Below are 17,409 nucleotides of genomic sequence, written 5' to 3' on the forward strand. Positions count from 1 at the left end.
GAATGATCCTCCACCTCTCCTTGAAAGTTTTGGTTCCTTAAGCTTCCCAAGCTTCCAAACTAGTGATTAATCGATTTAGTTTTCTTGTTTGCACTCAAAAGGTTGGATTCAAGGTAGAAAATTGAAAACTCTCCTCACTCCTTTGCCTCCCCTTGCTCTCGGCCAAAACAGAAAAAAAATGAGGAAGAATGAGCTGAGATGAGAGATAAGAAGGCAAGACAAAAGGGTTGGTCAAGGAACCATAGATGATCAACACTTGTCACCACCAAAACCATCCAAATTTTGCTTTCTTTTCCTTGCATTTTGGGCCACATATTTCGGCTATAAAGCTGAGGATGAGGGGGTATTTTGCAAAAATATCAAGGGTATGTGGTAGTAGCGAAGTGGTGGTCAAGTGGTGGGTTCAATCGGTAGTGATCGATACCCGTCAGTGTGAACCGATTTTTTCTTAAATCGCGTATACTAGGGTTTTTTTACCTTGTAATCACTAGCTTATTATTATCACTTCTAATCATATAATATTTTCTCATCCAAAAGTCTCTCTTACCTATCAAATTTGATCCTCACTCCGTACCGAATAGTCACACTACGGAAAAATGTGAAAATCCTAATCCGTGCTAACTTGAAATCGAAATGTGAAACCCTACTTTCTAGGTTCATTTGCACTTGTTGTGGGGTGATTGAGTAGTAGGGCTATAATAAATGAATAATTTTTAAATAAAAGGGCATTTTTAAAAAAAAATATAAGGAATTTTACGGGTCCTCACAGCAATAAAATTTTGGTGACTAAATGATTTTTGTGTTAAGTGTTATTATTTTACAAGGTGCTAGGAGATGATTAGAAATTAGTTAGATAGATTAACCATTGGGAGTGAGAAGATAAGCTTTAAACATTTAATAGGCCAAGTGTCATTACATCATTGGAGGTTGGACTTTGACCTAATTTTCTTCACTTTACTAAAACCAAATTTTGACCAATTTCTTTCCATTTTTCATCCTCCTTGGCCGGCTGTTCTTGAGAGAAAAACAAGAGAAAGTGCTTCATTTTCTAGCTTCGAACTTTGCTCAAATCTTGAGTTTTAGCCAACCAAATTTGAAACTACTCCATACAAGTGCTCTCTAAGGAAGCTTGAAGGCTTAGGTGGAGTTATTTTGGAGGAGGAAAGACTAAGCTACTATCTTTCTAGTGATTTTAAGGTATCTTGCCAAGAATCTCTCTTTACTTTTCTAATACTAGTTTATTTGTGATTCAAGGGTGCAAGATAAGTAGCTTTATGGGAATATTTCATGGTTTGAAGTAGAGTTATGTAAAATTTCTGTTTTGTGGTAAAAATTTCTGCTCACATGTGAAGTTTAAGGATTGGCCATGAATTACTAGCTTTGATGTATGGAAAATCTTGTGTTTAGGTGCTAGTTAATTTGCCTAAGGAAATTTTTGGTTTGTGTACATGAATTTCAGATTTAGGGTTTCCAATTTTGGTGTAATTAGGGTTTGTTTTAGAGCTTGCAATTGGTTGTATTTTAAGGGGGTTTAATAGCCTATGATGTATATGTGCAATTGTAGTTGATCGTTGTGAGATTTGGTGTTTGATTGTATGGTGAAAAGTGAAGAAATTAAGGGGAAATGCTGTCCGGTTATTTTCTTATATTTGGTGTGAGTAAAATGAGATTTGAAATGTGATTTTGTGATGCATTGAATTCACTTTGCTTAGACATACTTAGGTCTACTTTAACGGTGTTATTTGAGTTAGATTTCATTTGAACTTGTACATTTTCGCATGGTGAGTGTGACAACCGTTTTATACATGATACATAGATACAAATGTTAAGTTTTGAACTTCAAATGTTTACTCATTTTCTTTCCAAAACAAAGAAGAGTTGCATAGGGTTTCTCGGCCGCAAAACCTAATGTTATCAAGCAAGGCTTTAGGTGTGAATTTAGGATTTGTTTATCTTCCTTTTCATATGATTTTACCCAAAACACTTGTTATACGTTATTTCTTTGCATATGTATTAGTTTCGAGCCAAACAAAAAGCCTTGCGAAAATTTGGAAGAAAATGCTTTTCATATCCGGCCGTATATCCGGTCAATTCTTGGCCGGATTGCTGGCCGGATTGACAGGGGAAGAAGAAAAAAAATTTGGAGTTGCTCACTGCCTTGAATCCGGCCGGATATCCTTCCAAGTTCTGGCCGGATTCTGACGTGGCACTGTTCATTCGTTTTCAATGGAATTTTCTAAAACCCTTTTTGAGTATAGTTTGCGTTTGGTTTGGGGAACTCTTAGTTACTTATGTCCTTTGGTCTAAATATACTCTTTTCACTTTCAAACTCATGTTTAAACATTGTACTAGTAAGGTATTCGGATTTTCGTTGATTCATTTAATCTTTGAGGGTTGAAGTATAATGTGTTCTCTTGGTTACTCTTAGGGTTCCTTGGTGATTGAAGGTGTTATCTGGTTGGATACTTTGGACGTTATTTTGCTTAAATAGGTGAGTGTTCTTTGTACGTTATATTTTCTGTGGCTACGTGGATTATTGTGTCTACGTGGATTGTTGATTAAATATGTTGATTTACGTTATGTTTCCAAGGGTTGCTAAAATGAATTTTCTAGGCAAGTGTGTACTTTATCGCACTCTACCTAAACAAATATGAAATTTTCCATGATTAAATGATTAAATATTACTTGTGCATGGATGTAAGCCTTTTGGCTGAACTGGGCCCTTGCCCTTCATTGCCGGTCGACTCGAGCCAGAAGCGGATTCGATCGGGCGATTGGTAACCCTGGGAAAACTTTTGGTATACTCGAGTATGACCATGAAGTCTGGTGGAGACTAGCCAATAAATTGGCTAGAAGGGGAAGAATGCGATGATTGAATTAACGGCAGGAACAAAGAAGAGGTTTTCACTTGCAAATGAAATTATTTTTAAAAGCTGGAGGAATAAGGAAATGATTGGTGGAATGAACGAACGAAGGGCTCGTTGTGAGCACGTATCCTTTTGATGAATGTATTATCATTGCTTTATATTGTAACTGTTTTCTGGATTATTTGTTATTTCATGATTTATGTCCTTGTTTAATTACTTGTTTATGCGTACGGAACTTTATTGGGCTTTTAGCTCATTCCGTTAGTTTTGTTTTCCTTACAGGGGTGCAAGCAAGGGCGAGAGACCTGTATAGAATAGTATAGTCTAGCCCTTTTTAATTTTTGCAAATGTACTCGCTCTAGTGCTTGGTTAGGATTGGATGTATTAAGAACTGAGAACTTTTGTTATGTTGGGATTGTATTACTTTTGAGATTTGAATGTATGTAAGTATACGGTATAAGTTTGGGAAATGTTATTTCGTTTATTATTGAGGTTTTACACCTGAGTTATTTGATGTGAGTGATGTAATTTATTCGAGAACTGTAGTGAGTCCCGGCGAGAGTTGGATAGGCGGTCCGCCGAATCCTTTGGTTCGCCTTAGGAGGAGGTGGGGCTGTCACACAAGTGCTCAAGGTAGCTACCTAAAGGTCTCATCAAGCCTACTAGCCTAGAGATTAAAACAAGAAATGAAATTCCTCAAGTCCTCTAGCTTATTCCTTGCTTAGGGTTTCAAATCCAAGCAAAACCAACCATGATTCTTGAAGGAAATGGAAAGATTAGAAGAGTTCAAGGGTTACCTCTAACCCTAGATGAGACATCAGAATTTTCCACCACAAAACCTCCAAGAAATTCCACAAGGGGTTGCCTTTCTTCAAGCCAAAATGAATCTCCAAGTAGTATGTGATTTGGGTGAGGATTTGCAAGTGAATTGGAAGCAAAAATGGAAGCAAGATGAAGAGCTTTCTTCCTTCCTTTCTCCTTGAAATTTCGGCCAACCAAAGAGAGGAGAGGGAGAGTGGTTCGAGTTGTGTGAAGCTTCCCTTGAAAGATTGAAGAAATTGTGGCCAAAAGCCTTGTAAAAGTCAACTGCAAATGGCGTTCGAATAGTGTCCCGTACCACTACTTTTCTCTCTTGTTTGTTTCACTTGTGCTCTAATCCTCCAATGCAATTCTTTTAACACTATAATTATTCACTCTTAGTAGTCTAGTATAATTTCTCAAATCTCCACTTAGTCGTTCCGACGCGAAAACGCGAACTTCCAACTCGCGCACGATAAAGTGAAATTTAAAAGAAATTCATGTAACAATAATATAATTAATTAACTCTAGCATAAATAATTATAAAATGACTACTATTGATCATTCTTAATTTTTCAAGATTATTGCACTCTCGAATCGAATATTGTCTCGAAAAATGTGTACTCGTTATACCTTACTAAACGAGCCTCCGAAAATTAAATTTGCTAACGGGGCATTTTAAAATTAAAAGCGAGACATGGTTCCATGTAAATGGATTTAAAATTGTTGAAATAAATTATGCGGAGAAAATGGTTGAATAAATATTTAAATAATTCAGTAAAATAGAATTAAAAGTAAGTAAAAATCGGGTGTTCACAACCTTCCCTCCTTAAAAAGAATTTTGTTCTCGAAATTCACATCTGGGATAACATCATACCCCTTAATTGCTAAGTTTATCAAATCGATCCACGGCTTACAACTCTCCAACCCATATCTCACAATTTCTATACACCAAATTAGCGATTAAGCTTTGATCCCTAGTAGGCATTCTAACTTCCAAATCATAAGCTAACTTAATTGGTTTCACATCTATTCCACTCATGAACTTAGGGTTGACAAATGAGTGTGTCGTGTCATGGTCACTTAGAATCTTAGCTAAACAAATTCCACCAGTGTCAAGTACTTATTTCAACCATTTTTTTTTCCAAAATCCAAGATACCTGATCTCAACATGTCCTCAAGGGTCTGAATTGTCCCTTCTGATTGTCCATCAGTCTGTGGGTGGTAGGTAGTGCTAAAACTCAATTTAGCTCCTAGCATTTCTTGCATCTTCTGTCAGAACCCAGAAACAATCGAGGTCTCAGTCAGATACAATACTTATTGGTATCCCATGTAGTCTTATAATCTCATCCAGATATAGCTGAGCTAGCTTCTCCAGTGGGTATTTCATTTTAATCGGCAGGAATCGAACAGATTTGGTTAATCTATCTACTATTACCCAAACGGCATCGTGATCTCTTTCAACAAGTGTAGTTCTTTGATCATCAATCCTGCTATTTGCACTTGACGAATTAAAGTATCGGTTATCATATTAGTTTTTCCCTGGGTGGTAATTAATCATGTAATCATAATTCGCTAAACTTCACCCATCTACGTTGTTTCAAATTTAACTCTTTTGAAAAAAATAAGTACTTAAGACTCTTGTGGCCGGTAAAACCTCAAACGTCACCCCCTTATAGGTAATGTCTCCACTCCTTCAATACAAATACCACAGCCGCTAAGTCCAATTCATGAGTTGGATAATTTCTCTAGTGAGGTTTTAACTTTCTAGAGGCATATACAATTACCTTCTCATGTTGTATCAATACACATCCTAAACCATCCTTTGAAGTATCTGTATAAGCCACAAAACTACCTCCTCCGCTCGGTAAGGTTAACATAGGTGCATCAGTTAAGCACTTTTTTACTCTTGAAATTCTTCCTCATATTTAGAATCCCAAATAACTTACCATGCTTCTTAGTCAACTCAGTTAAGGGTCTTGCAGTTTTAAAAAAGTCCTTGATAAATCGAATGTAATATTCGACTAACTCTAAGAACTCCGAATTTCGGTAGGGTTTTTTGGTCGTTTCCACTTAAAACAGTTTTCACCTTAGTTGAGTTCATAGAAATTCCTTTCTTAGATATTGTATAACCTAAAAAGGCTATTTCTTTCAACCAAAACTCACATTTATTGAACTTAACAAAAGTTGACGCTCTCTCGGGGTTTGTAAAACTATCCTCTGGTGCCGTTCATGATCTTATTGCAGTCTAAAGGTATGGGACAATAATTTAAATATACATATAGGTCGCAAAATCAAATAAAGCAAGGTAAAGTTTTATAAGTCACAAAAGATTAGAATAGTTACACCGAGTGAGTATAATTTATCAAATCATTTCAAAAGAAAGGGGAGATAAATAAAGTCATGGGAAAACGTGCTGAGTCGCGAATGTACGAAATATCAAAAAGACTTTATCCCCTACACAAAAGATTACAACCTCAAGAGTGCTAGTCTAGACTAGGGTAAAACTACAAGCTCAATCCCTCGAGTGGAGTCAAAACCATCCCCACTCGTAAAACTTCCACTACTTGGATCCCTTTTTATCCATTAGCATTAATTACCCCCATCTAGCACTCGATTGCTTTGTAGCGGATCTAACTGGCTACTGAGTATTTCCTCCTTTTGTTAGGGGTACTAGGGCAACTTACAATCTGATGTTCGGCACTACCACAATACAAGCACTTTCCCGATTTCTTCCAACATTTATTCTCCGTGTGGTTGAACTTACCATGGTATCCACAAGTCACACGAGAAGTCAAGGCCTGACTAGCTTGAGGATTTCCTTTGTATTTATTCTCCGGTTCCACGTTCTTACATAGCAACTCAATTTTCTCTGCATATTCTTGTTTCCACCTTCCTTCCCAGTAGTCAGCCAATTTCTTTTGAAATTCTATTTCTGTGAGGACTCGCAAATTTACTTATTTTAAATTCCTATTACTAGCTTATTTAAATATTTAATTGCCCGTTAACTCCGAATATTTTATTTCAACCTTTTTAGACCCAATTACATGAAACTATGACTTACTTATATTTTTAAAATGACTCGTTTCAAAATTTAATTTTTGAAAGTTCGTTAAGTGAAAATAGTGAATATGCGTTTGGAGTCAATAATCGATTCGAGAATACAATAAACTTGAAAAATTGGAGACTTGTACATTAGTCTTAAAACAGGTATTTTTATGTTTAAGTGCTCAATTATTAGTTAGTGATACTATCGTTATAAGAATTTCTTGAAAATTTCACTTTATCGCGCACAAATCGGAAGTACGCGTTTTCGCGTGTGCGATTAATTGAGGGATTTTAGCCACTTATATCTAGACCATTAAGAGTGAATAATAATAGTATGAATAGAAGTGCATTAGAGGTTTAGTGCACAAGTGAAACAAACTCGAGAGGAATCGAGCACGAAACACGCGCGGGGAGAGTTGACTTTTGAGACAACCTTAACTACACACTTAAGCTTCCTCAAGAAGCTTTTTCATCAGCACACAACCCTCTCTCTCTTGCTCTAAACTGGCCGAACAACAAGGAGGAGAAAGCTACTAAATTTCTTCTTCATTTCACCTTCAAATCTTCACCAAATCACCTCAAATTTTACGTACAACTTGCTAAACACTTGGTTAGCAACCTAAGCTAGGAAAAGAGCTTGATTTCCACGGTTTTCTTTAGCTATCAAGGGCCGAAAATTTCTGCTTGAGTCACCAACAAAGGTAATCAACGATCAACCTTTCAATTCTTGGTTTATAGAAGATATCTTGTACTTATGAGTTCATAGTTTCACATGGGTAGCTTTATTTATGTCGAAAATTTGATGTGTGGGCTCTATGAACTCCCACTATCACTTGATGGACTGATTTGATGAGTTTGATGTTATTAATGTTGGATTAGTGCTTAATTTAGTAGAAATAAGTGATATTGTGGATGGAAACTCAAAGGAAGTGAAGAGGGGAATTTTTCCGTTTCTGCCCCTGTCAATGCCGTGACCCTTAGAGCATTTTTTGAGGTTCAATTCAGTTGTTTATGATGGATATATATTGTGTGGGCTGTGTGGAAGGTCTCCACAAAAAATTACATGATTTGGATGGGTAAATGTTGAGTTTTCAAAATTGTACCAAAACTGGAATTGTGTCCCGTATCACTCTGGCAGTGTTTTTGTTTCGACCATAACTCTTTGCTCCGACGTCAAAATCGAGTGCCGTTTGTGGCATTAGAAACTAGACATTCCTAGCTTTCCAAAGGCATCAAATTCATGCCCTGATTCTGCCTGAGTAATCTGTACCAACCTTGTAAATTTGACTGTCCTATTTCACGTCTGTACTGGAAGCCCTGTGATGAGCTGCAACTTGATGTTCAAATATGAGCTAGTTGTGGACCGATTTTAAAAATGATTTCTTCTAAGAAATTGTAGCCATATGAGTGTAGTTTCCAATGCCACTAACCACACCCAATTCCAAGTTGAATTGAGTGAGTTGTGGCCGAATTACAGACCTGCCTCAAAGAAAGAAAACCCTAGTTTTGGCTAGCCAATGGCTTATTTTGAATTGGGACTTGTTATTTTGAAACTCTTGGTGTTAATCACCTACCAAATATGTTTTGGATGTTCCTTAGACCTTTTCTTCATAAATGAACCATATTTGAGATGATTTCATTGGCCAAATGTTTGAAAATGGAAAATGGAAGCTTGAAGACAGATTTGTCTTCGGATTCCCTTGAACTTTGGTAGTTTAGTTAACTACCTTCCCTTGTGAATTTTTAAGTGAAATTTGGAAGAGAAGTATTCCTCATGTGGAAATTGAAATGTACCAATTTTGGTGTCATTATAAGACTGTTTTGACGTACAAACAAGTCACCAAAGTTATGTTTCAAATCTGGAAAATTGCCCAATGGTCTTCATTTTGAACCAACTTTGAGCTACTATATCTTGGTGCTCAAAACTCCAATTCTTATTCTGCTTGTTTTGTTTTAAATTTTGATTGTAACTCTAATTGAGTTTCGAATTTGAGAGGCTAGTTCACCTTCTGTGAATTTTGCCGAATTTTCAAAATTGGCTAAAAACCAACTCCGAAACTGTCTCGATAGCTTAAAACAGCAATTTTGAGCCAAATTTTGGATGTCTTCCATTTGAAATCATGGCAATGTGTCTTCTTGGAAGTTTTATTACTTTGGAAGTAGTTTCTAACGGTACCAAGTTTTCCAATTTTGGACCTACGGAGTGCAAGATATGATTTTTCTAAGTTTGACACACAAAGCTGAAATTTGCCAATTTCTTAGAAAATGAAATTTTAGAAACTTGACTTCTTTTCTCGATATCGACTGAACGTTTTGAACTCGATCTCATGGAAATACTAGTCTCTCTCCTCGGACTTTAAAACTTCACTCTTGAATCTCAAGTTAAGGGAATTAAAGCTCTCTTTTAGGACTTTGATTTAGTCTAAATGAGTGTACATCCCTTCTTGGTAAATGCATGATTGTGAGTGAAGTTGATTATTGTTTGCTCAGGTGCTCAAGGGGACCTTCAAGAGAAACTCAGAGCGGATGCCTTAACACTTGCTTGAGCACTTACTCACTTGTTTTGACTAGGTGAGTGTTCCATATAGGAGTACGTACTTTGAATAAGTCTATGACATGCTTATTCCATGATCATTAAGTGTTAAGTGCTACATGTTAAATATTTACTACACTCATGCATATTTAAGTAAGGTATACTTGAATTACTCGACATGAAATACTTGAATTGCATATTTACGTGAAGTGTTTAAATGATTAATTATGCTATGGCTGCATAAGTCGGCTGGAATGAATCTCCTCGACTCTTAAGTGGTAAAAGTGGAAAATGGCCAATGGCAGCCTATTAAAATGGCAAATATCTGCTAATTAACCGTAATTACTTACCGTTAACCGTTAACCGTTAACCGTAATTACTTACCATTTACCAACCTACTTGATTACCTGCTTACTTGATTACCTGACTACTTCATTACTTGATAACCGTAAATTACATGTTCATATGAAATTATCGCATATTGCTTACGTGTTTACGTGCTAAATGTTACTGATAATTGCTCATATGAAATTGTCCATCATTTTAAGGCGAGTGCGTACTTTATCTCACTCGACTTGCTAAAATAATAAATTTTTACCGTGCACCAATTTATTTGATTACTTGTGCATGTTGTAAGCTCTAAGTTGAACTGGACCCTGCCCTTGGTTACTAACCTACTCGAGCCAGGACTGGGCTCGGTCGGGTAGGTTGGAACCCTGGGCCACCGTTTCGATATACTCGAGTACTACCACTGGAGGGATAAGGCGATGGCCAGACAATACCAAGGGGATCGGAAGTTAGAAGGTGAAGTTGACCGAAATGGTTCCACTGGAACACCGTATCCTTCAATGTGTGTTTATTTTGCATAATGATAACTGCTTCATGCTAATGTGCCAACGTGCAACCCTGAGCCATACCTGTGATATGCTCAAATTACTCGTACATGATAACTGTCTCATGTTAATGTGCCAATGTGTAACCTTGAACCATACATGTGGTATGCTCAAATTACTTGATTTATTAGAACGGCCAGAGTGTCTTGGAACCTCACTGGGCTGTGTAGCTCATTCCACGTTTTTGTTTTCCTTAACAGGGTTTGAGACCAAGAGTGCTCATGAATAGTTTTAGATTGTTTTCTTTTGAAAACTTTAAATTGTATTACCGCAGATGGCTGTAGTAAATATTCTTTTGGGTTGTATTAAGCTTGAGAGCTGACTAATTGTAAGTATGAAGTGTTTTGGAGTACTTTAAATATATATATTGAAGATATTTGAAGTATTCCTAGTTTTGAATGATGGATTGTACCGAGTCCCGATGAGAGTTGAGCAGGCGTCCCGCCGATATCCTTGGGTTCGCCCTTGGGAGAAGTGAGGGCGTCACAATTTCCTTCCGAAGAATGTCCATTTCCTTACGCATCTCTCCCAAATTTATCATCTCACCTGTTGGTTTAAGTAGACTGCTAGCCTGCCAAGCAAATCAAGGGATCAAAATGAGTGACTATTCACAATGGAAACTCTGGCTATATTACTCTTTCATTCTTTTGCTTATAGGTTACCCCAGAATATAAATCTTAACTATTCTATGCTTAATACGGACGAGCTCTCGAGTCTCCACTAGATTATTATCATTACTTATAAACATAACAAAATCCGGAGATCTTATTGCTTAATATAAAAGTTCCACACCCTTTCATTTTCCAATATTCACTTACAAAGTTGCACAAGAAGAAACCTTAACCTCTTGCTCTCACTAGTTCCTTATTACCAATTTCTACTGTTTCGAGGTTAGACCCTCTGTGAAACTTAGATGGGCGAACTTCAAGAATCGTTCTATTCTCACACTTCTCTTGGTTCCTAGGTTGGTTGATCAGTTTAGGCCTTGGCACTCAACTAACCGTGCTAAGATATCAATCATATGGTCAATAATAGTAGCTACTTGATTATCTCCTTCATTCATAGGGTTTTGGTTTGGTCCAGATGTCATTCCCTAATCATCCCCTTGGGTTTGGAGTTGCCTAACCCCTCGTCCTCGACCCTTTTTTACTTCCATAACCGTCCATAATTTTAATACTCTCTAAAGGCATAGACGTAAGATAAATATGCAGGAGCAAGGTTTTAAAGTGGTACTTTAATTATGCAGGGCGAAAAATAAATAAGGGAGACACATCAAAATAAGTGCAAATAAACACAACCCAAGACATAAATTAGAAGTCATAGAGCAACAAAGTCAAGTGCATCATAAGTAACTTTCAAATATTTCACAAGATAAATAACACGGTTAAGCAAAATACAATGGCCTTTGAACAAGTACCACCCCGACTATCTTAGACAAAAACTACTAAAGTAGACTAGATCACAAACTTAGGGATTGGTGGGGGCAGAAGTCTCTGCTACTTTAATAGAATCATTTCCATCTTTAGCACTAGGAGTTTCTACCTCATTTTTTCCGTCAAGTATCTTGCCATCCACCACTTGTTCGACCAAGGTAACACACTCGATCATCATTCTCTCGGTCCAATCTCTAGCCTCATGTTATCCTAGTAAGTCGGCTTTTAACCTCCTAAAGCTGCTCACAAGGAGCCTTAGTCTTTTCTTCGCTCCTCAAGTACCTCCATCTCCAATTCAAGAATTCTAATAGTTTGGGCATCCACAGTTGCCCCAAATCCTCGATTATCCCCTCAAACTACCCTATTTTCCTTGGATAACCGCTTCCGGTCATCGATCACCGCCCCATTATTTGGGTACGAGTAAGTCTTCCGGCAGTCATATGGAGTCCTAGTTCGGTGAGTTGGGTTATATCTCCAACGAGCTCTCCTAAACCTTTCTCGATAACGGATCACTAGATGGCACCTTTAAGACGGCTCATTACCATCATTACTTTCCATAACCTACAATTGAAATTAAAAGTTTAGGTGGATCCAAGTATACTAAATAAACTAGGTCTGATTATTTCGTACTCTTCCACATATTTCTCACAAGATCAAAACTCCTAATTATCCACTAATTCAAACCTAGGCTCTGATTTTCATCCCTACAAGTAGTCACTTAACTTTCAAACCAGTCCTACGGTCCGGCATCCTAAACTTTTAGTCTAAGATACACTACAGAGATCTGAAGCCTAGGCTCTGATACCAACTGTGAAGCCCCACTTCTCCCTAGGGCGAATCCAGGGTATCCGTGGAACGCCTGCCTAACTCTCTCCAGGACTCAAGTTGATTCAAATATAAACTTAAAAGAGATCAACTAGTGATAAAAGCAATATAGAGAAAAGTCGCTTCCTTAATATAATCATTCAAATCTTACATCACGAAGCTCCAAAAGGGTACATTGAATCCCAAAATACAACCATTCAAAGTAGACTAAACATTTACAACCAAGATTCTAATCAAAAGGATAATCTAGTCAGTTTCCCCAAACTCCTTCCAATCCGAGCTCCTGTTAAGGAAAACAAAACTAATTGTAAGAGCGAACGCTCAGTGAGGCCAAGAAACACACATGCAAACACATAGTCCAAGTAACCACAACATTTATACAGCAAGTAAAACTGTAAAGTTCGAGTAATTAACATTTCACGTAGGAAAAGCAAGCAGAAACAATTCAAAGATACTATAGCTTTCAGGAGCTAAATTCCACGTAGCCGAGTCAAAGTCTTGATCAAATTCCATGTTGACACTCCGTCAACCACATAAGTATCAAATCCGTAGAAACACCACTTTCCACATATCCTGTCACCGTTACACCCCCTTACCGGGCCCGCTCGTCAAGATTTTTGATATTATTCGAGTATATCGCGGTAATACTACGCGAGTATGCCAAGCAAGATCTCTCCAATAGATCAAGTTTCGTATTTGCTCATGGTTTACTAAGCTTCTTGACCAAGCCCATGCTGGCTCGATTCGCAAAGTTAGCCGATGAGTTTGGGCGTCCCCCGAATATAAATACGAATATAAGTCGATGATCAGCGCTCCATTCGACGATTCCAAATACGAATCATAACCATCCGAATATGAGTCGATAAGACAACGCTCCAATCGACGGTTTCAAGTATGATGCACATAGCCAAATTCAAATATAATTTTCATTTGAAAGAGAACGAGTGCGATAAAGTACACACTCGTCTCAACAAATTCCAAATTCACATAATTGATACAAAACAATTCACGTATTTAACCACATAACATGCACTTGGCACTCACCAAATCAAAAAGTGAGTAAGTGAGCAAATAAGCTTTTAGGTGTCCGCTCCGAGATTCTCCTGAAGATCCTCTTGAGCACCTAAAGAATAACGATTAACTATCATTTACAGCCATGCATCAACCAAGGAAGATTGTATACTTGTTTAGATTAAGTTAGTCTTAAAAAGCTTTAATCTATCGAAATGCAAGTTTCAAAAGTGAGGATTTTAAAGTCACCAGGGGACTTGTATCCTCCATAAAATCGGGTCCAAAATGATTTATCGATATCAGGATAAAGTGTCGAGTTTTCCAAAACTCATTTCCCAAGAAATTGGAAAATTTCAGTTTTGCACGTCAAACTTAGAAAAACCAAATCTTGAGTTTAGCACTTCCAAAAATGGAAAACTTTATACCGTCGGAAACTAGGTTCGAAGTACTAAAAGTTCCTAGAAGATACTTTTCCAAGATTCTGAGCGGAAAGCATTCATTTTTCAGTTCAAATTTGGTGATTTAATAAAGCAAGACAGAACCAGTTTTGGTTTTTCGGCGATGTTTGGAAATTCAGCAAAATTCACAGAAAGTGAATCAGCCTTTGAAATTCATAACACTATATGATTTCCAAACAAGGTTTCAAACACAATAAATAGAACTGAATTTGGAGTTTCGAGCAACAAGATGTAACAGCTTAAAGTCGGTTAATTTTCACTACTTGAACAGTGTATTTCTAGATTTGAAAAGCCGTCTTTGGAGCGTTATTTGGGTATCGAAATGGTATTGAAATTACACCAATTTTGGTACACTTAAACTTCGATATGTGAACTATCTCTCTATCAAATTTTTCACAAAAAGCACGTGGAAAGGCAGTTAACAAAACTACCAAAGTTTGTAAAATGTTTTAAGGGTAATCTGCCCTATTGCCTTTCTTTCTTTTTCAAATGTTTTGCACAATAGAATCAGCCCCAATTCGATCCACTTTTGAAACCAAAATCCTATAAACATCTATTAAGCAATTGATGGATAATTTACAACAAAATTTTCAAAACAAAACATCCCAAAACAAACCTAACCATCCGGCTAGCAAGGAGGGAAAAACTTTCCAGCTTTCCAACTTTGTTGCACTTTCGAAATCAGACCACATCTCCCTCAATATAAGTTCAAATTATGAACTGTTGGTGGCGTTGAAAACTAGGTTCAAAATTCTACATTTCATCAGAAGGAGTCGTGTCCAAAATCAGTTCACAAGTGAGAGAAAAATGAGTCACAAGATACAGCTTCTCCATTCCTCTCAGACAGATAGTCACAACAGGGCAGTCAACTTTGACGAATCACTGCGGTTGATTCAAAATAAACTAGCAGGTGATTTTTATACCATTAGAAAGCTATGAATGTCTAGTTTTGAATGCCTCTAATGGCACTAAATTTTGACTTTTGTACAACAAGTTAGATTCGAGCAAAGTATCACTATCCAAGACCTCTTTTATACGTTTTCCAGATTTGGTTCTTGCCAAACCTCAGGTTTTATTCAACCAAATGAAATGATTTTTGGTAGGCACTTTGTACACACAATATACAAAATATCTCTACCAATTTCACAGTCAACATGACCAGAATTTTCAAAATAAAATAGGGGAACATGACCAGAATTTTTCGGCCAGCTCTAAGCTCCAACATATCTCAATTTTTTTCTTCATTTTCCAACCATAAACCTCTCATATAACACATAAACAACATTAATCAAGCAACAAGTCATCAAGGCAGCTACCTAAAGGTCTCATCAAGTCCGCTAGCCTAGATATTAAAACAAGAAATGAAATCCTCAAGTCCTCTAACTTATTCCTTGCTTAGGGTTTCAAATCCAAGCAAAACCAACCATGATTCTTGAAGGAAATGGAAAGATTAGAAGAGTTCAAGGGTTACCTCTAACCCTAGATTAGAGATCAGAATTTTCCACCACAAAAGCTCCAAGAAATTCCACAAGGCTTGCCTTTATTCAAGCCAAGATGAATCTCCAAGTAATATGTGATTTGGGTGAGGATTTTCAAGTGAATTGGAAGCAAAAATGGAAGCAAGATGAAGAGCTTTCTTCCTTCCTTTCTCCTTGAAGTTTCAGCCGACCAAAGAGAGGAGAGGGAGAGTGGTTTGAGTTGTGTGAAGCTTCCCTTGGAAGATTGAAGAAATTGTGGCCAAAAGCCTTGCAAAAGTCAACTGCAAATGGCATTCGAATAGTGTCCCGTACCACTATTTTTCTCTCTTGTTTGTTTCACTTGTGCACTAATCTTCCAATGCAATTCTTTTAATACTATAATTATTCACTCTTAGTAGTCTAGTATAATTTCTCAAATCTCCACTTAGTCGTTCCGACGCGAAAATGCGAACTTCCGACTCACGCGCGATAAAGCGAAATTTAAAAGAAATTCATGTAACGATAATATAATTAATTAACTCTAGTGTAAATAATTATAAAATGACTACTATTGGTCATTCTTAATTTTTCAAGATTATTGCACTCTCGAATTGAATATTGTCTCGAAAAATGTGTACTCGTTATACCTTACTAAACGGGCCTCCGAAAATTAAATTTGCTAACGGGACATTATAAAAATATAAGTTAGACATGGTTCCATGTTAATGGATTTAAAATGTTAAAACAAATTATTCAGAGAAAACGGTTGAATAAATATTTAAATAAGCCAGTAAAATAGAATTAAAAGTAAGTAAAAATCGGGTCCTCACATTGTCTCATCTTCGACCATAGAAAATTAGTTACTGTAATTTGGCTTTTTGACCATAAAACATTCAAACTGGATCTTGATGTCTTCACAAGAATTGTAGTCCTGTCTCTTATCTTCAAAATGGTTTAAGAAGCATCTCAATACGATCATTATAGCTCGATTTATAGCCGAAATACGAAGATGTGTCAAAGCTGTCAACTTTCCTTTTCATCCAAGTGAAGTATAATTCTAACTCCTAGAAAAATTATGGACAAAATGCAAGTAAAAAGTGACAAAAATCTCATTTAATCACTTGAGAGCATTTTAGACTAATTATAGCGAAAGTAATCCATTTTCTTCCTACAATATTGCCAAAGTGACTAAAAATAACATAAAATATCATTCAAATATAGCGTAAATTAGTCACTTGTCAACTCCCCTACTCTTGAATCATTACTTGTCCTCAAGCAATCGACACATAATCAACTACAATGATTCAAAAGGTGAAACAATATATGCACCTTCATCAAATTTAATTCCTCATGTCTTGACAAACACTTATTATACAATTGTTCAATTTACACTAAATACTCATAATATCAAGTAAAGGAAAGATAATTATGCCCTAAATTCAACAAGTTAAACTTAATCTCTCACCCTAACCTATTTTCACAAATAAGCAAATCACATTGTCAATTTATAGCTTTTCTCCTCCCAAAATCATCTCTTTTCTCAAAATTTTTAAATAAGAGGGATTTATTCATACTTGATTTTTACTCAAACAGTGAAAATGCCTTTTGTGAGAACCCAAAAATTTTCACATTTTCTTAGTATTATTTTATTTCTTTGCTTCCATTTTTATATTTTCCTTCAATATATTAATTTCCTATATATTTTTATAAGGGAATATAGTTTTCAAATCATTTCCTTGGTACAAGTTAGTCCACGTTAAATTTGAAGTGCGTATTATGGACGTGGGACCCGCTAGTGCGGTAAATACGATATATTTTGACGACTCGTTGGAGTTTTGTATTAAGTGATATTATTTTACAAGATGTTAGGAGATAATTAGAGGTTTGCTAGATTAATTAGTATGGAGAGACAAGAAGATAAGCTTAAACATAAAAGGTGCCACATGTCGCGTTTCTATTCGAGGGTGGACTTTTGACCAAGATATTTTTTTTCCTTCTTAAAGCTAATTTTGACCAAAACTTTCCCATTTCTTATGCTCTCTTGGCCGAACCTCTTGGAGAAAAAAAGAGGAAAAAGCTTCCAATT

Source organism: Coffea eugenioides, chromosome 7 (genome assembly GCF_003713205.1).
Source record: "Coffea eugenioides isolate CCC68of chromosome 7, Ceug_1.0, whole genome shotgun sequence".
NCBI classification, from domain to species: Eukaryota; Viridiplantae; Streptophyta; class Magnoliopsida; order Gentianales; family Rubiaceae; genus Coffea; species Coffea eugenioides.